We start from the raw sequence: 20,802 nt of genomic DNA, 5'->3' as shown, positions 1-20,802 counted from the left end.
TTAGGGTTAGGTTTAGGTTAATGTTAATGTTAATGTTAATGTTAGAGTGACCATTAGGTTAAGTCTCTAAGTGTGTGCATGAGTCCTTCCTTATTTAGCAGCAGTTCCATCTGTCAACCATTAGATGGTGACCATGTGCTTCAGACCATGTTTATCACAGACATTTTTGTACTTCTGTCTTTGTGAGGACACTCATTAACTAAATGCCTAACACCCTCCAATAACCCAAACCCCACTGTCTCCCTCAAACCAAGTCCCTCAAACAAAATCCTCACAGAAATGGTTTTGAATAAAATTTGTCCACACTCTGTAATAAAGACATATATGCACACACACACACACACACACACACACACACACACAGAGGAAGTTACTCAAGCCGACTGTAATTTCATTCAGATGCTCTGTTCTTGCGTATGTGGGTCATTGTGTGTCAAAGCCACGTAAAGCTGAGCAGTCCAGCAGTTCAGTCCACAGAGAATAGTGTGATACTGGAAATATAATTATGTGTCTGGGGCGTAGTGCGCTGTGTGTGTGTGTGTGTGTGTGTGTGTGTGTGTGTGTGTGTGTGTGTGTGTGTGTGTGTGTGTGTGTGTGTGTGTGTGTGTGTGTGTGTGCGCGCGTGTGTGTGTGTGCGTGTGTGTTATTAAAGTCATCACGTTACATTTAAAGTCCCCACAGGAGCAGAAAGACGTCATCAGGTTCATCAAGGCTTTTGCTGCTCGTTGGGTTACGAGCCCATGTGAGGTCACTTGCAGACGTCGTGGCCGTGGCAGATTTCAAACACACATTTGTTTCCAGTGAGCAGTTATTTATCAGTGGGCGAAACGGTCTCAACAACCTGTGAAGAGGTTACCGTGAAATCTGGTGCAATAATTGTGCACCGGTCAAGAAAAATGATGGGATTTGGTGCAGACCCAGGATTTCTTAATAATGTGAAATACAGGATTTTAACAGTTTTCTCCTGAATCGTTGGATTCAGTTAAATGTAAATATGCCACTTTGCATTCCAGCTCATCCAGATTTAACATTTTGAGGTTTGCTCTGCATTCAGTTTAAAGCATAAAGTAAAAAGTGGAATTTCTACACTGATTCATTTTCCTGTGATTCAGCCTAGTAACACTGAGCCGCCCAGATGTTCAACCAATATTCTTGCTGCGGAAGCTCATACTTTTATTTTGTGGCTAATCTGTTAGAGCTTAGACACAAATCTGCAGAGATATGACACCTACTCTCATGCACCATATGAAATTTAACTAATAATTTACCTCTAATGGTCATGATAGTTGTCTCAATTATAGGTCATGGTAAATCAGCAGAGAGATACAGAGAGAAATGTTTAAATAAAACTAAAATTTACAGATGTCAAGATCATCTAGATCACGGGTGAGGCCAGTGCATGTGTGAGCAGTGTGGTGTGTGTGGTCATTTCAGTGTGAGATGATGAAGGAACCATGAATAAAGTCTTGTTAGCTGAGGTAGAAGCTCTTCCTGAGCAGCTCTGGTACCAGATTCTCACAGCTGCACTAATGTGACAGCTCCACCTCTGCAGGACAATTCAGACCAAATTCAACAGAATTCAAATAGACCGAAGGGGGTAGAAATCAGAAAAGCATAGCCACTCAAACAAAATGTGTCTACCAGTATCTCTAAAGTACACGTATCAGTATGTCCTATTGTTTTGGGTTTTTTTTATTTGACACCTATGAAAACAGTTTTAAATGAGTGTAGCTGTAGTTTAGTGGGTCATGTGCTGCACTCTCTCTCAGCTGGGAGAAGTTTCTTCCCCAAAATGTGTTTGTCTATCTGCTCCTTAAGATGTTTCTTGCTGCTTTGTGTTGTGTTTCTTACAGTTTTACTTGTGGGTTGTGGATTTCTCTGACTTCACTTCTGACTTTAGTCACAGACTGACTCTTCTTCCAAGGACATTTCAGGATAGTAATCTAGCTCTTGTATGATTTATTATATATATATTTGTTATCCTGACAGAAGTCTCCTTTTTAATCCATCCCCACACACACCACCTCAGACTGCCCCACCCTACAACAGACACTCAGTCTCTTATCTGGCGGTGAAGTGTCCACCCACGACCGACCCCTCACAAACACACATTTCACTGGAACTTTAGCTGAACATTAGCAGAAATTATCTGCTGAACTTAAGAACATCTGGGCCTGTCCAGTGCAAAAAAACAGATGTTACACAATAAAAAGACTGATGAGAAAACAGATCTTCAGTGACTGGAGAGGGAATAGGGTTAGACTGAAAATGGCAGTTTTGTGCTAGAGGAGGCTGAAAATAGTGAAAAACTCAACTTTTCTGGCAGTTTTCCGTTTGCTAGATTCAGAGGCAATGATGAAAAAACTTGTGAAGTTGGATCAGATTTTTGCACAAAATGACACATGGCAGGGGCCACGTGTTGATCGACACCAAAATAACATTTCCTATGTTGCTGTGATGACAGGCAGGAGATAGCTAGTGAGCTATATGTACAAGAAAACACACACACACTTTGTATTCCAGTGAACTGGTGAAATGTCGTCAGTCACCAGTAATTTCCCAATTTAAAGTCTGCACTATTCCAAATCCCCAGACCCTGCACTTCTGCATAAATCATATTAAAATGATATTTTCTAAGTGCCAGAATAACAGATGCTGAGTGGATCTTCAAGTTGACCTCTAGCTGTAGGAAAACTTGGGTCCCAAATGGAAACTGTGTCCTCCCACTCTTCTACCAACTTGTAATGCATGTTCATTTCTTCTGCTGCTTGGATTATTGCAAAGATCTCCTGTCGGGCGATTTCTAAACCCTGACTTGAGCCAAATATTGTGCAACATTCACAGATCCAGAGTCGCATGACGTCAGACGCCGCTAAATTACGATCCCTCCTGTCCTCTGGGAAGGAGAAATAGTTTTTAAAGCATTTTGTGAGATTGGAGTCATTTCCCATCCTGGAAGCATCTCTCCCTCTGCCAGCAGGCTGACTTACTGGCACTACTAGCATAAACAAATGTGATGAGATACAGTATCACTATGGAACAGCTCTCATGACCCTGAGATTTGCTGTGTTTTCCCAGTGCTTTTCCTGATGATCTATCTTCATAAACCTACAGGGAGGTTCATCTGAGACCTTACATCCTCAGGTTGTTGTCTGGGGCAGTAATAAAGCAGACAAAATTCCTGGAGGAGTTTCTGCTGTGGTGTGGTCAATATAACACCACCATCTTGGCTGTATTTAGTTTACAGCAACCACATCTCACTGCCACTGCAGCTCAATCATGAAAATACTTTGAAACTCACCCGGATTTAAAGCTACTCTACTTAATATCTTTTCAGCTGCTAGAGGGTCGAATGAGACTCATCACGCACACACTCAGCAGATTAGCTTTAGATGCTAACACATCCAGAAAGAAGAAGGCCCCATGTGGATCCATTGAGAGTCCTTTGGCTGCTTTGAACCCTCTCCATGTGAAAAAGCCAAAGCCATGTTAACCCTGGCTGTTGCTCTTTCTTTGTCCCACTCTCTCTGTGCTAAAGAACGCCGCCTCTTGGCTCTGGCAGCCACTGTTTCCCACTCTGAGCTGCAGAGACTCCTCCATGGCTGCTGTTGGAAACCACTACTGGCTTACTAACCTTGGCTAGGTGGCAGGGGGGTCTCATTTACAGAGCGGACTTTGCCAACACAGGGTAGACAAGCTGGAACAACAGAAAAGCTGTAGGTGGTATAGGGTGGCAGTACAGCTGGGAGACCCCATGGCCTGGCACTGTTTACCTGCAGTTATCAGATTGTGTGTCAAAACTTGTTTAATGCACCTTTAAATTACTGTCACAAAATCCTATTTTCAGATTTAATGAGAATATATGAGGTGTGTATATAGTGGTATCACTCCGTTTTACCAAGTGCAAAAAGCAAAGCATAGTCATAGCACTAAGTACAAATATGACAGAACCTGAAAGGAATGTGTTTAGATCTGCACATAGTTGGTATAAACCAAAGTATTAATAATTTGACCTGATGATTTCATGGTATTCTCTTCAAAGTTTTAGCTGTTTCAGTTTGAATCAAAGTGGCTATAAATGAAATACAACCAAAATCTTTAGCTAAAAGAGGCTCAAAAGCTCCATAGAGCAACACTGTTGATGAGAACTCTTTGTGGGTTTGTAAATTTGAAAGTTATTGAGTAGTGGAAACTGCAGGTGCATTTCATCAAACCAACAAGTGATGACACACAGCTAACTGTAAGTTATAGCTTTTATCTTCTTTCTCAAGTTAAAAAAAAACAGGCCAATGATGCCTTGTAAGGCTGAGAGGTCCTGATGGACATACTTTCCCACTATGTCAGCTGTGTGTGTGCTGGAGCTGCATTCACACATTCATCCACCTACTTCCTGTCTCTGGATTGTGATGCCATCAGTGAGAGCCAGAGCTCTATCAGCTGGGATCTACCAGCTATGGATGTTAGCTTTTGGGATTTACACTTACACTTACACACACACACACACCAGACACCGTGGTTTACCAGAGAAAGGAAAAGAGAAAAGAGGCGTAGTCAGTGATTCTACTGACCAGATGTGTTGGTTTGTGAATCAGAAGCTGCACTTGCAACACTCCGAAAAGAAAAAACAAATAGGTCTGAAGTGAGTTGATGTACCTGCTTATCTGCCAGTAAGTTCTCCACATCTTCTCGTCTATGTAGACCCAGGGTGTGTCCCTCCCTGGTTCAACTGCCTCACAGGTTCAGTGACGTCTGCATGTTGAGATTAGAACTGGTTAGAACTGAGAAGGGAATATTTCTGTGGGACATAAATCACAGTTGTTTCTATGACATTTAAATTATTATATTTCTGTGTGTGTGTGTGTGTGTGTGTGTGTGTGTGTGTGTGTGTGTGTGGAAATACCTGTTGGCTCATCTGATCTCTCAGTTCAGCATAAATTGTTAAAATGTCGACTTTCAGGACCACACTAGAGCTAGTGGAGGCATGTGAGGGGCAGCTGAAATCATTTTGGACATATGAACTTCCTGTACTGATTTCCTCTGCCAGCATGACAGATTTAGAAATGACCATACTTCCCTCACAGAGTGGACAGCTGAATTTGACTCACTGTGTTGTCTGAAGCTGGTTCATATCCTTCCACAACAAAATGGAAAATATCAAACATGAGCCCGATGCATAAACAAAGAGCCCACTACCATTTCATTCAGATTTTTTCATGCATTAGTCTGCCCCTGATCCACAGTGACTCACACTGTGGTTGTTCTGTGCTTCACAGGCTCATGGAAATCACTTCCACAAAGACTCCCAACAAATGAATCAGTAGGAATGTTCAAACTCAGCTTAAGGCACCATAGTTGTGGTTTGGCATAGATTATCTGAGCACATACGTCTTCACATTGAGTCCTGTCCTTCCCTCCAAGAAGCCACTGATTCAGCCCTTCCAAAACACTAATGGTTTGGGGCATTGTGGTGTGAGTGCGACTGTGTGTGTGAATCGGTGAACCTAAAATCCAGCGCTCATCAGAAAGTACTGGGCACAACTTTGGGGTCGGGCCCATTTTTCACTGTTTATTGATATATAAGACGAGAAGTTCAGTGATTAACCTGAAAACACAAAGCAAAGTGATAAACTGAGTGAGTGGTTAAAAAAAGAACTAAAAACTGTGAATTCATGTAAATAATGAGATGAAGTAGTTTCTTCCTTCCATGTTTTCTGCATCAGTAGAAGGAGATAAAGCCTTGAAAATGGAAGCAAAGTGTTCATCCAGGTGTTCCAACTTTGGGTGAGTCCTTCCAATAAGATGTGTGTGTGTAAAGGTAGACATATAGATACTGTGTTCCTACTGAAGCATCATTTGGTCAATACAGCACAGTAGGAAGTAGGACTGCACCTTGCTGTTATAATAGTGGGGAAAAGGCAATGAACATCAGGATATAACGTATAATGAGGCATATAGTGACGTGAGCATTGTGTGTTCTCTTTATCCATCGTGTTGTTCATGTATAAATAATGTTCACGCTCTAATTTTTACCTGAGAAAAATGTCATGTATGTGGAGCACCTGTATAAATGTGTTGATGTGGATGTGCCTCCTGAATATAAGTTTTGTTTACAAGTACTTTACTGTGTGAAAGTGAGGCTCAAATCAAGTAGCATGTAACGTCCAGCTCCAATCCGCAGACTGCTTAGTCTGAGCTTCGTCTCATAACATCATCACAAGGTCTTTAATACAGTGGGTACGGAAAGTATTCAGACCCCTTTACATTTTTCACTCTTTGTGTCATTGCAGCCATTTGCCAAAATCAAAAAAGTTCATTTTATTTCTCATTAATGTACACTCAGCACCCCATCTTGACAGAAAAAAACAGAAATGTAGAAATTTTTGCAAATGTATTAAAAAAGAAAAACTGAAATATCACATGGTCATAAGTATTCAGACCCTGTGCTCAGTATTGAGTAGAAGCACCCTTTTGAGCTAGTACAGCCATGAGTCTTCTTGGGAATGATGCAACAAGTTTTTCACACCTGGATTTGGGGATCCTCTGCTATTCTTCCTTGCAGATCCTCTCCAGTTCTGTCAGGTTGGATGGTGAACGTTGGTGGACAGCCATTTTCAGGTCTCTCCAGAGATGCTCAATTGGGTTTAGGTCAGGGCTCTGGCTGGGCCAGTCAAGAACGGTCACAGAGTTGTTCCGAAGCCCCTCCTTTGTTATTTTAGCTGTGTGCTTAGGGTCATTGTCCTGTTGAAAGGTGAACCTTCGGCCCAGTCTGAGGTCCTGAGCACTCTGGAAGAGGTTTTCTTCCAGGATATCTCTGTACTTGGCCGCATTCATCTTTCCTTCAATTGCAACCAGTCGTCCTGTCCCTGCAGCTGAAAAACACCCCCACAACATGATGCTCCCACCACCATGTTTCACTGTAGGGATTGTATTGGGCAGGTGATGAGCAGTGCCTGGTTTTCTCCACACATACCGCTTAGAATTAACGCCAAAAAGTTCAATCTTGGTCTCATCAGACCAGAGAATCTTATTTCTCATAGTCTGGGAGTCCTTCATGTGTTTTTTGGCAAACTCTATGCGGGCTTTCATGTGTCTTGCACTGAGGAGAGGCTTCCATCGGGCCACTCTGCCATAAAGCCCCGACTGGTGGAGGGCTGCAGTGATAGTTGACTCTGTGGAACTTTCTCCCATCTCCCTACTGCATCTCTGGAGCTCAGCCACAGTGATCTTTGGGTTCTTCTTTACCTCTCTCACCAAGGCTCTTCTCCCACGATTGCTCAGTTTGGCTGGACGGCCAGGTCTAGGAAGAGTTCTGGTCGTCCCAAACTTTTTCCATTTGAGGATTATGGAGGCCACTGTGCTCTTAGGAACCTTGAGTGCTGCAGAAATTCTTTTGTAACCTTGGCCAGATCTGTGCCTTGCCACAGTTCTGTCTCTGAGCTCCTTGGGCAGTTCCTTCGACCTCATGATTCTCATTTGCTCTGACATGCACTGTGAGCTGTAAGGTCTTATATAGACAGGTGTGTGCCTTTCCTAATCAAGTCCAATCAGTTTAATTAAACACAGCTGGACTCCAATGAAGGAGCAGAACCATCTCAAGGAGGATCAGAAGAAATGGACAGCATGTGAGTTAAATATGAGTGTCACTGCAAAGGGTCTGAATACTTATGACCATGTGATATTTCAGTTTTTCTTTTTTAATAAATTTGCCAAAATTTCTACATTTCTGTTTTTTTCTGTCAAGATGGGGTGCTGAGTGTACATTAATGAGAAATAAAATGAACTTTTTTGATTTTGGCAAATGGCTGCAATGACACAAAGAGTGAAAAATGTAAAGGGGTCTGAATACTTTCCATACCCACTGTATCTACAGATGAGGAATTGAGAGTCACCCTGACTCTTAATTCCTCCTGTTCATTTGTTGTTTTTGTTATGGAGGAACTGAAGGCAGCAGGCGACTCTGCAGTGAGTCAGTCCAGCATCTGGAGCTCTGAGGAGGGAAGTCTGGCTTTTCCGCAACCATGTATGTATGTATGTATTTTGGATATGAAAACATCATTGCACAATGTTCTTCATTCAGTGTCCTCAAAATGTCAAGTACTGAGTCTGTACAAGCGTCTGTGGTCTGACTGCTGACAAAGGTCTGTTTTCAGAAAAGTCACATTTCACCTCTTCATGAGAAAAATGTAAGCAAACATTAAAGTCTTTCAGGTGTTTTGTTTAACGACATCCTTCCAATCTACTCTGTTAATAATATTTTATACATAACTCAGTTCAGGTCTGCTCCATGTTTTCCTGGCCTTACCTTGTAGACTTTTTTATGGACTTGGTCAAGTCTCCAGATGTCTGCATTTTTCTTTCAGCTCTGCCCTGCCCACCTGCCTCCTATTAGCTATTTGCCACACCTGTCTCCACCTACCTGATTAGCTCCCTTGTTATATTTACTGGTTTGGTTCCTTTGTTTTTCAGATTGTCTGATTGTTGTGCTTCTCAGCTTCAGCGTCCTCAGAACCTGTTAGTCCCTGTTAGTCCCTGTTAGTTCCTGTTTTCCTGAGTAATCTGTTTGGATCTGAGTAATCTGTGGTTGCTGCCTGTTCCTCTGGATCTGTTATTTCTGTTACCTGTGTGTTTTCAGCCCCTTTTTGGACTCTGGTTTGGTCTCATGGTTTCTCCCTGCCTGGTTTGTCAGCCTCAGTCCCTGACAAGCTTAATTTGTTCTTGTTTCTTGAATAAACTGTTGTATTGTTCCTGCCAGTTTTCCAAAACCTGTGCCGTATGATTGGATCGGTCCATTTTTAAAACGCCAGACAGAAAATTATCTTAACTTCACAGTTAAACAGCCTCCACCTGTGGCTGGGTGGGCAGGCAGACACGGCCAGTTACTTTGCTGAGTGACAGCCTGTTTCACCTCATTTATGACACTCACAGTAAAAGCTAGAGCCCCATGACCCTCACTGGTCCGACTTACATTGCCATTTTGGGAAAGCTGTTTCCTGTATGCGCTGAAACATCCACAGACCTTTTAGAATTTACTCATTCTGGGAGGCCTTTTGGAAAAGCATATTTCTGGGCCAAGAAAAACGCCTTTTAGTCTTAATACATGGCTGAACAGGAGAGAGAAAATGCATTTGCAATTTAGCCAACTGGAGTCCTGGAGTCAGTCAATTTAGCCAACTTAATTTGGACCTAAACCTGGAGGTTCTAAAACTCAACTCAGCTGCAAACCCTCCCAGCTGGAGACCTAAGGAAGCCAGCAGAACTACATCATCTGCCAAAAGCAAAGACCACCATACGGGACAGTGCCACAGAACCATTGACAAGGCTCAACACTGGCAGACCCAAACACCCACTGAGACTGTGTTTGATTTCCTGCTGACAGTCCTGACACACTTGAGTTAAACAAAGACCACATGACTCATATAAAAGGCCCTGGCACCCTGCACTGCCACAGCAAACGCCACAAGACACTGAAGGACACAGCCATGAGCTTTCACCATGTCCAAAAACTCATGCAGACTGGATGGGCAACCTCCCACAACTTTTCTTTGCATCTGATGAACCTTCTACTTCCCTCTTTTACCTCATCGTGCTCTGTCTGCAGGACACTAACACTAGACTCTTGACAGCCTGGTCACATCAATATGAACATGTAATATCCAATAAATGTCCAAGTACAATGCATTAATGTGTAGATAAACCAAAACGGTGTAGATGTGTCGATCATCTTCAACAGGGAGGTGGTTTAATAGTCTTTCATTCTTTGACCTTTAACCTGCTTATTAGCAGTAGCTTGTTTCTTGCAGAAGCTTTTATAATGCATGAATTAATATGAACCTCACCAGCAACTATTCAGAAATGAATTTATAGAGCTAAAGAAGGTGGGTTTGATTTATCTCCCTGGATAATTAAAGATTCAGAAAACAATGAGCATGTTTTAAGATGTGCACATCTATTTATCGCTGCTGGATTATTCCGCAGCTCTAGACTGAAAATTAATGCACTTGATCCATAAATAAAATGTGCAGAGTCAGTAAACATCACCTGGTTTGATTATAAGGAAACAGTAACAGTGTCGTTTAAAAACTTTATTTATGGTGATTATTGCCAGATGTTTGATAAGTAGGTTGATGTCACTCTGCACAAAATATGAAGCTACTGTACAACCAGCAGCTTTACATATCTTATCTTAGCTCACTAATTAGTTTAATCTGTAAAGAAAAACTAATTGTAAAAACAAAAGTTTCTGGGCTCTGGGCTGTTGTGGTCTGTTATAAAAGGTATGTGTGTGTTCATCAGTGTGTGTGTTTTAGATGCATCTATGTGTGTGAAGAACAGCATGTGAATGTGTGTGTGTTCACAGGCATGTATTGCTTTCCTGTGAACCTGGTGTGAGTTTAAGAGAGAACCTCTAAAGGCGGACCTCCCCTTTAAATTCTTCCAGCTGAAACACTCACAGCATTTGTCTTTTCCTCTCCACATACTACACACACATTATTCCACGTGCTGTGTGGATGCCACGTCAGCTGTGTCAGCCTGACTCTGCACAGTGTGCACGCAGAGCTCTGTATAAGGCCGTCTCAGGCAGCAGGGAGCAGGCAAAGTCCATATTTTATCACCAGGCCCTGCTTTTGGCTGCTGAGGCAGGTTTGATATTTATGCAGAGCTGGGCTGTTACTCCTCACAGGCTCAAAGTCACTTCAGCCACGGCCCACTCAAACGTTTGCCTTTACAGTAGCTGGTAGTTGTGGTTTTCTGCAGTAAATACTATGGAATCAAATATGTATATCTATAGTGAGGAAAGCGAGCCGAGACTCCAGAGTCCTGGATTAGTATCAGGTAATAGAAGCAAGATCTGGTAGCTGTGATTTTGGTTGTTTCCTGATAGATTCAGTATCAATATTTTTGCAGCTTTGGGGAAACGTTTCCTCATTATGTTAACAGGAAAACAACACAAAGGATGCAAGAGTGTAGCACCTCTGCTAACCAGTTTCCTCTGTGAAAATCCTGGATGTCAGTATAAAAAACTGAGACAGATGAAAAAGAAAATTCAGTCAATCAATTTGGATAAAGGAGACAGACACTGGTGGACAGAAGACCACAGCTGGATGATGGAACCTTTTTTCTGGCGACTCACCCAGGATGATCTTCGTTGGGATGGGAAGGTGTAGAACTGTATCCATTTTCATTTTTTTGTTTTAATGTATTTTTTGTTGGTAACTTTTTTTATTATTATTTTTTATATTTTATTCAATGTTTTCAATTTTGCATAGTTGTGGTTACTGATAGTTAACTTAGGACTATTAAAAGTTGATTTAACTTGAATTAGTCAGAGATAGGCAGGATTTCTTTTGGTTCTTCATGTTTTAAATATATGCAAATATTATATGACCTGACCAGTGAAGTGCAGTTGTATGAATCTGGAACTGGACAAACTCCCAGCTGTAATATTCTAAATTTGAGTTATTAGTAAACAGATGTTTTGTTTTGTTTTCTTTGTGTAAACTACAAAAGAGTGATGAGCATCAGTGGAGGGGGATATCTGTTAGGCTCTCTAGACAGCAGAGTCAGGAGTAGACCCTGTGACGAAGCCTGACAAATCTGTTTTTCATTTTGGCCTCCAGAGTGCAGTGAGCTGTGGCCAACACATTCCTGCCTGAAATAGAGTGAGTGTAGCTTTACACCGAGCTGACCGGCTCAGCTGAGTAGCACAGATCATATCCTCCGTGATAATAGTAGCACATTTATTCTCAGAGAGGACTTCGCGCTCAGAACAGGGCACGTCACTGCAGCGTGCACGTGTGCAGGGCCAGCTGCTGCAGGAAGGCCAGCTAACCACTGCTGTTGGCGCCATGTCAGCTGAAACACATTTGCTGCGGTTACATGGGCAATATTTCTTTAGTCCTATTGAAATGAATCTGATTAGAGAATACAGCAAAACTGTTCACATAGATAAGATGTGCGGTTCAATCATGAAAGTCCTAAAGTCACAGATGCTCCTTTGTGTCACAATCCCGAAGTCACAATCCTGAAGTCTTTTAAAGACTCCACCAAAAACGTTGTCTCAGCCACAGACCAGGATTTGTTTCTTTCCCTCCTAGAAACTTGCCATGTCACCCTGCGTTCCCCAGGTGGAGCCGTCTCAGAATGTTTATTCCAACAAGTCAGATGATCAATGAATCAGATCTATTACATGTCGCAGGGTTACACCAACCATCTCATTCTGATTAAAATTTCCTTCTGGTCGGGGCAGTTTTATTCTGAGTGAGCTGTTATTCTTATTGTTAGTGGAATATTAGGGCCTGTGTAAAGGCAGCGATTGTCAGCTGAGGAGGAGTGCAGCGGGGACCACTGGGACAACGTGTTTTATGATGTCGTTAAATGTAAATGCTCCACATTTAAGAGGAATGCAACGCTTTGGCTTTGTGAGGACTGACAAATTCCAAAATGACAAATCGCCTGTCTAAAAATATCACATCTGAAGATGTTTGTTCATTAGTTTCATTTCATGTTTCTTCAAGTATTTCTCACAAAACGCAGCATTCTTCCTAGAGTGTATATCGTACAGCATATTGAATTTAAAGCTGACAAATATAGTTTAAGTATGCAGGCAAACCCAGCTCAGGCTCAGTCTGACCCTGTGAACATTTTGTCACGTTGCCAACCAGCTGTCTCAAAAAAGTTCTGCTGCTTTTTATTCTCAGAAGATCACCCAGTGAACCTGCAGGAGGAGCAGGAGGAGGAGGGAGGCTGTCATGTTCTTGGGTTCAGTCCGGGTCATGGAGAGCGGGAACAGCAGGGGAATGTGTGTGAGTGTGTGGCAGTGAGGTGCTGCCAAATATGGTGAGGGGAGTCGAGCATCCAAACATGTCTGACGACTGCAGTATGTTCCCTTTCAAACTGCTGGTGATGAGTGAGTGTGTGTGCGAGTGTCTGCTGGAAAAAGCTGCTCTTGTTCTTTAATGATGTTGGACATGTTTCATGTTTTTATCCTAAGACAAACTAAGAAAAACAGACTTGCATTCAAATCACATTTATTTAATCAGGCTCATGCACTCAGGCTAATCAAAAGGCCACTCAGGCAGCGATGATGCATAAGTCCTTGACAAATAAAGGGCAGCCTGACACACAACTAAACAACAGACATTTGCACAAAGTGACTTACTTCCCCCCCCCCCCCCCCATTTAGACAACAGGAGCAGCTGAGCTTCAGTGTCTTGACTCAGTCTAGTCTAGAGGTGCTTCCTCAAATCTTCTGGAAAAAATGGTAAAACTGGATGAATTCTTGTCTGATTTATCATTCACTGCAATTTTCCATCAAGCTCATTTAAAAAAAACTGGATGCATATACTGTTAATGTTTTGGAGAGGCCTCTATGACTTCACTGCTATTAAACCCTATGAGACTGTGAAGAAAGACTTTTCCATTGGAGTCTTTCTGATTCCTGCCACCAGTATCATTTATAGTTTAGAAATACAATATCCTAAGTGGTTATGTCACAATGTTCAACAACCTCCAGCCAACAGACAGATCTGTCCTCTCTCTCACACTCTTTGTCTCACTTGTAGTTTTCCTTCGAAAAAGTGTAAAAGAGAAGTTGGATCTGTAATGTTTTGGACGGACTGGTCTACTAAATGCAGTAGTGATGCAGGATGTATGAAGCTACAGCAGGGCACATTCAGGACACTCTCCCCCTTTTTTATCATTATGTATAGAACAATCCGCTGAAACCCACAGAGGAATATACATATTGGGTGTTCGGATCGTGATAGAACAATTTGTCTTTTCATTTCTCACCATCTTTTTCTTTCTATCTTTCTTGTAGTCCTAAAAATAAAGTCCTTGCCACCACACTAACCCCAATCTCCCTCCCTGTTTCCACTCCTCCTCCTACTGGTTCGTTCCTGGAGTTCCTAGAATCCACCACAGCTTCAGGGAACGTTGGGACGCTGCCATGTCCTTTCTGTCCGTCTCTCCACATGTAGTTCACATGTGAGATTGTCTGCAGCTGAACTCTCTGCTGTACGTTTATCTGCCAGTCTGAGTGGTTCAGTGCACATCAGTCCAGCAATCAACCTGTGTCTATGTCTGGAGAACGTGGTCTCAGTAGCATCAAGGTTTATATTAAATGAAACAGATAATCAAGTGATCTTCATTAATCAGTAGTTGAAAACTAAACCCGCTTAGATGTTTTTCAGTTCCATTTATTTTGATGGTATAAATTTGTAGAAAATTACAGTAAGCAATAGATCAAATGAATATGTGTAATGTAAAATGTTGACTCCTACCAGCAAACATTCAGACTGATTCCCCACAGCTTCACTGAGTGTCTTTGGATCTTTTAGCTCATTCGCTTTTGGGTTTTCAGCAAAGCTCTGCTAAGCTGTGAAGAATCCTGTACACTACCTACTCAGCATAAAACACAACACACAGACAAGCCGAGAGACTCGCTGCTGAAGACAGTGGAACATTTAGCAGATGTACAGCCACATGTTTGTCTTGGGAGCGGGTGGAGACCAAAGCAGAGCTAAACAGAGGCAGTATTGTACACAACCTACTGGGGATGTGTAAATACCTGCCTGTTTGCTAACATGTCACTGTTTGTGCTCCCAATAACCCCATGACCTTTCCTCTAACCCTTCCCCCAAGACAAGCTTTACTAAGAGAAGGCTCTAGGCTGTAAGAATACCTGGATTATCAGAAAGTGTGTGTGTTTAATACCTTGTAATCAATATTACAACATCTTGAGGCTGCTAGTAGAGTTTTAGTCTTAACGTTTGTGTTCATGCTGTACAGTTTCTGTTGTAGGTTTCGGTGAACTGCTGTGTTGCACATTTTCCTGCAAGCCGATTACCTACAGTATTAATTTTCCATGTAGGATATACTCACATAGACATACTGCGGGTGCTGGAGAGCCTCTGAAAACCCCCACTGTGTTCTTAGCTGAACTGGTGCGTGTCACTCAGGAGACACATGCGTCTCCTCATTCCTGAAAGTTGAGTTTTTTGCTGTTTTGTTTGCTGTTTGTGTGACAGCAGGATTTTAGCTCATGTGTAGCTGAACGTGTTGTGGTTTGACTGTGTCATAAAAATTGGAATTACTTGTTTTATATTTTTTACAGTGTAGGAGGATAAGAGATACCAAAGAGCTTGTGTGTGTGTATGTAAAACATGCACGGGCTGAAATAGCCAAGATCCTTATTGAGGCTTTAAGTAAAATTCCAGTTTTATCTAATCTGGTTATTTTCTGCCCAAAGTTCATCTTTTGTCTCATCAGAGCAGAGACTTTTTTTTTCCTAACCAAAGTGGATGAACCAGGCCACAGTGTGAAGAGTCACACCAAAGCATCCTAACCATTTTGTAAATGAGAGGTTCCTGTTTTGAGTTTGTAAAAATATCTAAAACATCTTGTTACTTTGTCATCACGAGTTATTTGGGTAAATTAATTGGAGAGTTGTCCATTTATAATTAAATCTACACCAACATAGTGTGCTAATGGTGAAGGGGTCTCAGTACTTCTGAAGCCACTGTGAAAGAAGGTGAATAAATCTCATCTCATGTCAAGAGATGCTTGAAATGAGAAGTGTAAATGTGGCAACAGTGGCAACCTTTAGAATAAATGGACGCTGAGACAAAATGTTCCCAAACTGAGATGAAGCAAGAGTTGTGACAGTAAAACCTCCAGGAGCTTGTGCCCCAAATAATCTAACAACCAACCGTAAAAACAGACATGTGACGAGAGCCTCAAGGACCCAGAAAAAGTGTCCCCAAGGGGCTGGATGGGTGTTCAGTCACACAAAGGAGCATCTGTGACTGTGTGCTCAAAGACCTGCAGGGGCCTGACTTCAGCTCAAAGGAACAGTGTGTTTTATTTAGGTCTGTGTACAATATTGGCTGAGTGACAATAGAATCAGTGTAAGCGAATGAGTAACTGATAAGTGGGGCAGGCCGGTGGCTCAGTAGGCAGGGATGACTCTTGGAGCCTGTGGCGGTTTGAGCCTCGCTGTTGGCTTCCGTCCCGTGACAGCTGCCTCAAAAATGAGCGTGAAATGTCACCAAACTAATCTTCAATAGAGAAAAGCTTTCATTATATCAGTAACATTATAAAGTTGTATCAGGAGCTAATTTCTTAAATGTCAGACTAATTTTTCAGGGAAGAGTCTAACTTCCTTTTTGGTGCTGACTCCTGTGGTGTTTCTACGCTGTGCTGTTAAACATGATAGGGTAGTGCCCTTTTCTTTGCGTGTTCATCTGTGACAGTTCATGCCACAGACCATAACACTGCAAACAAAAACAAGGATCTGATTAGTAATCGTACGTGCACATAGATCCCTTTTTAGCGCATTGGGGCTAAGGCGTAATGAGCTGATGAGCAAAACACTTTGGATCTTTATGCATATCCTCATTTTATTAATGAACATGTGTATTGTGTTGGGTGTTTTCATTGAATGAGCCTTACACCGATAAGTTGTATCAGTGTACATCATCTGTTTTAGAGATACGTGCAGAGAAGATGCAAAGACAGAACCCAGCTGTCCTCGTTCATGTCAGTGGGACAAACCTGGCAACTTTGCCACAGCACAATCATCCAAAAACACACTATGTAGCGCAAGGTGGCTTTTTGATTTACACTACACTTAAAAGTGGCAGCAAACTGAGGCCTGATTTTACACAGCGGTGTAAATGCTTAATGTGCCATCCAACATGACACATGCACCGAAAAGATACATACCAGTAACTTTGTCCTTTTCCATCTGTCCCCAAACACCCGTTCTGTGTTGTTTCATTTACACAGGAGGGAAGCAGGTGCAAAGCTCCAGCCCTGAATGGGCAGTCGAATGGGCAAAGAGCTACTGGCAGCACAAGATTGTGTCAACACAGTGTTATTTCCATTAGCTGCACGTACATATTTAAAGGTCAGAATTGAACTTTAACGTACATCCCTGCTCACACCATCCCTGTAGCTGTAAAGTCACTTCACTTGATTCAGATTTTGTGATATGAGAAAAGTGAAGTTATATACAGTGTATTGTAGACCAGAGCTGAGCTACAGCAGTCGAATAGGAGGGAGAAGGTTGGAGGATATTATGGGAGAAGGCTGCTCTTTGCTCATACAAACTACTCTTCATACCTCTCTGCTGATATCAATTGTTTTTTGTTTTATTTTGCATGCTGTGTTCAAAGATGAATCATGTGTGGTCTGCATGCAACAAGTTCTCAGGACTTGCACCTTATATAGTTCAGAATGTTCTATACTTTTTAGTATTAAAAAAAAAGAGGAAGAGAGAGTGGGTGATAGAGGCCTCTTCCTCTTTCTCCCGTTCATCCTGTTGCAGAGTCATGAATGAGTGGCTTCCTGGCAGACTGAATGGAGAAGTGGTATATGTGTGTGTAGAGCTTCTCATTCATTCAACAAGTGAATGTCAAAGTGCAGTTTGCTTTCAATTTAAACACAATGAACCAGTGCAGAGATCTGAAAACTTGCACAAGACCTGAAACTGCCTGAAAAAATTGACCTGAAAGTATCAGGCTGAGGATCTAAATTTCACAGCCTGACTAAACTCTGAGGAAATGTTATCTTAACTGACTAAAGTACAGAAAGGTTTTCGCTGCTGATGACCTGTCTCTGGTTAGTGTGTATATGGCACAGAGCTCCGGTGGAAGATAAGTAAGGTCCATGACTAAAATTCACTTTATGCACAAAGACAAAAACATGACTAGGCTTTTTTCTTTTTTCTTCTTTCCTTGCTATGCAAGGTTACCGTCTGTCATATTAGTCACGTGTTCCAGCTCTTTCTCTGTGATCTTTGGTCTGCATCACCAGATTATTCACTTGGCTTGCATCTGTGACTTTCCAGCATGTTAACTCTGTTTGTCACCTTTGACCTACACCACCCTTCCTGCTTCCTGCTTTGCTCCTGGATACTCCTCAGTCATACTGTCATTCAGGTTCCCCTGGATTACCTGGGTTTGAGCTTCGCGTCCCCTAGGACTTCATCTTCAAACCAGTCCACTTTAGATACCTTCACCTTTTATTTAATCATGCAATTAATGATCTGCAGTGCTGTATTTTAATATCCAGTAATTGGTGACAGATTCTCTGGTAAAAACAAGATTATTTAAGGTTAAGAAGTGAACGGTCCTTTCTGCCGCTTGACCTTACACAGGCCGAGGTGTGATCTAGACTTCCTCTTTTAGCTGTGACTTCAATGACTTGCTTTCTTGGAAACTTTCTTGTATATGCAAGAAAGTTTGTACGTACATGAGTGTGTGTGTGTGTGTGTGTGTGTGTGTGTGTGTGTGTGTGCATATGCTGCATAAGTGTGTTCTTTTACAGTTCAAGGTGGCTTGTTCTGCTGATTAGCAAGTCAAGGTGTAAAAGGACTAAAAGCAAAGAAAAGCTCAGTACTTGGAGCAGAACAGTAATGAATATCACTGTTGCAGCTCCACACCAGTAGTAATTGTAATATCTGTGGGACAAATGCAAAGTCCTCTTGGTTCAGTTACATTATTATCTAATTTTCAGTGCTGCCATATCTTTGTCAGTTTCAACAGCAGAAAGCTCACCACACTGGCATCATGTCTGCTGTCTCTGATTATCAGTAGCTTTTGTTGGTGCTCCAACAGTTTGTCTTTATCTGGACTCTCTAAGACCTTTTGATGACTTATTTCACTTTTGTCCATTGTCAGTAAATGCACCACTCAAAGTGTCACAGTTGAAGCGATGAGTGAGATAAGTGAGGTACAGATACGTAAGTGCAGAGGAGTGAGACATTAATAAAAGCCCCACTGTGATCTGGCCCTTCTAACAGCACTCGCACAGTCACAGATATGAATCAGATCTAGAACTACAAATGCAAATTGGTCGAGATGTTATCTGAAAACATCTGGTTTGGTTTGTTTATACTGTGAAAACATCAGGCTTAAAAAGTTTGATTTGGGCCCCTCAGCTGTAAGGTCAATGTGGAGGAATAGATAGAGGTCAGTGTTCCTATTTATTCTAACTGGCAGAGAAGTTTCAGATAAACTGCTGTTGATTCTCATCAATACATGAGGGAATAATATTACACATTGTCAGTCCAGGCTCATAGGTTCATTCATTTTCCTTATAGTTGGTGACGTTGTTGTTTTTTATTTTCCCCAAATCCCATGTAGAGACTAAACCCAACAATGAATTGTATATTCCTTGTAGTGTCTGTGTTCAGTTTATTTGTCTGTGCTGTAGACCTCCTTTGTTGCCTAAACCCCATCCGTTATCCAGACTTCTGCACTGGGCTGCATGTTTCTTTTGTTTTTACAAAAGAGGACCAAAAGGCTAAAAAAGGCTTTTCTCTGAACTAAGGAAGGAATAACAACATGAGAAGTTAGCAGACACTTTCTTTCTTCAGAGTATAAAAAGTGACAGCCCTTCTCAGGCCAGTTTTTTTTTTTTTTAAAAGAAGAAGGGCCTCATATTTTTCAGTGCAGAACAGACCAATAAGCTAAACCAGGTTTAGGATTCATTGTTGGCTTTAGTCTCTAAATGTGATTTATGGAAAATAACTGGCGGCATCCTCGAAGACTTTGAGCCTTAAGGTTAAAATCAGGTTTGAGTTCAGTTGTGATGGTGAGCGAAGTGTCCTCCAACGAGAGCTGTAGAAAAACGTTTGTCCTTTCATAGTGGGGAGTGTGTTCTGAGAAAAACACTCTCTCTAACGTTTCTTCACTTTAGGAGAAGTCAGGACTTCCAGTAACTGTGATAGCAGGCGAGTGTGTGAGGGGCACCAGCAGAAGGAAGTGTGATAATTTGTGCTTGTGTCTGATCTGATGCTCTGAAGCTTTTTTATCTGTGTGTGTGTGTGTGTGTGTTTGGACAGGTATGTTGATGCTGATACTACTGTTGGGATAAACAGTGTGTTTCTGTTTTCCACTGATTCAGTCGGGATTCACTTATCTGTCCTGACACAGCAGGCAACTGATTACACACACACACACACACACACACACACACACACTGTACATGCACAGGCAACTGATTTCCTCTCTGTTGAAATACAGTGGTCGCACACATCGAAATATTAAACCATTTCCTGATGCAGGACGTTGAAAATCTACCAATATCTGATGATGTAATTATTACAGTAACACTGGGCATTTTACAATCGGTCCATACAAATGAATGAAATAAAAAATAGCATGATGTAGAGCGAAAACCTAAAGATGCAGAGTGAGTTTGTCTAATGAGCAGAGGAAGTGGTGGGAATATTCTTATAACACCACAGTGTAGAAATACCTTGTTACAAACTTTTACAACAGAACATACATATCAGCATCAAAATAGTAAAAAAAAGCTATGTGGCTGTAGATATTATTATAATATTTAGGCACCAACTAACATTTATTCATTATTGATTCAGCTGTTGTTCTTCTGAAGTGATTCATCTCTCTAGGTCCTTAATAAGTCAGAAAAAATATTCTCCGAAAATGCAAGTTTAGATGCCCCCATTTCAGTCACAACATAACCAATTATATACACAGTGAATTGATGTTTGTGATGCCGTGTAGAATAAAGACTCAGCAGCAAACCAGCTTCAACCTGAACACAGCACCAACCAGACAGAGTAACTGAAGACACCTGTGCGTCTGTGTGTGGGGGGAGACCATAAACGTGTCTGGGAGCTAGTTTTCTAAGACCAGAGCTCCTTTAGTTCATGTGAGAATAACACACACACACACACACACACACACACACACTCACACTCACACACACTGTGCTGGAGAAAGTACAGCAGGATGCACTTTTACAAGTTCCTGGCAAAGCTGTGGTTGC

The 20,802-nt window shown here is 41.8% G+C and overlaps 1 long non-coding RNA gene across 1 annotated transcript; it reads left to right on the top strand.

Moving 5' to 3' along the window:
• The first annotated feature begins 10,572 nt into the window (after positions 1 to 10,572).
• LOC113131010 (uncharacterized) lies at positions 10,573 to 13,941 on the top strand. Its single transcript, XR_003295750.1, has 3 exons — positions 10,573 to 10,833; positions 10,939 to 11,159; positions 12,699 to 13,941. It is a non-coding gene; the product is annotated as an uncharacterized LOC113131010 (long non-coding RNA).
• Positions 13,942 to 20,802: the final 6,861 nt, after the last annotated feature.

This window comes from Mastacembelus armatus, chromosome 5 (assembly GCF_900324485.2).
Source record: "Mastacembelus armatus chromosome 5, fMasArm1.2, whole genome shotgun sequence".
NCBI lineage: Eukaryota > Metazoa > Chordata > Actinopteri > Synbranchiformes > Mastacembelidae > Mastacembelus > Mastacembelus armatus.
This window is presented reverse-complemented; position numbering and strand designations above follow the sequence as displayed.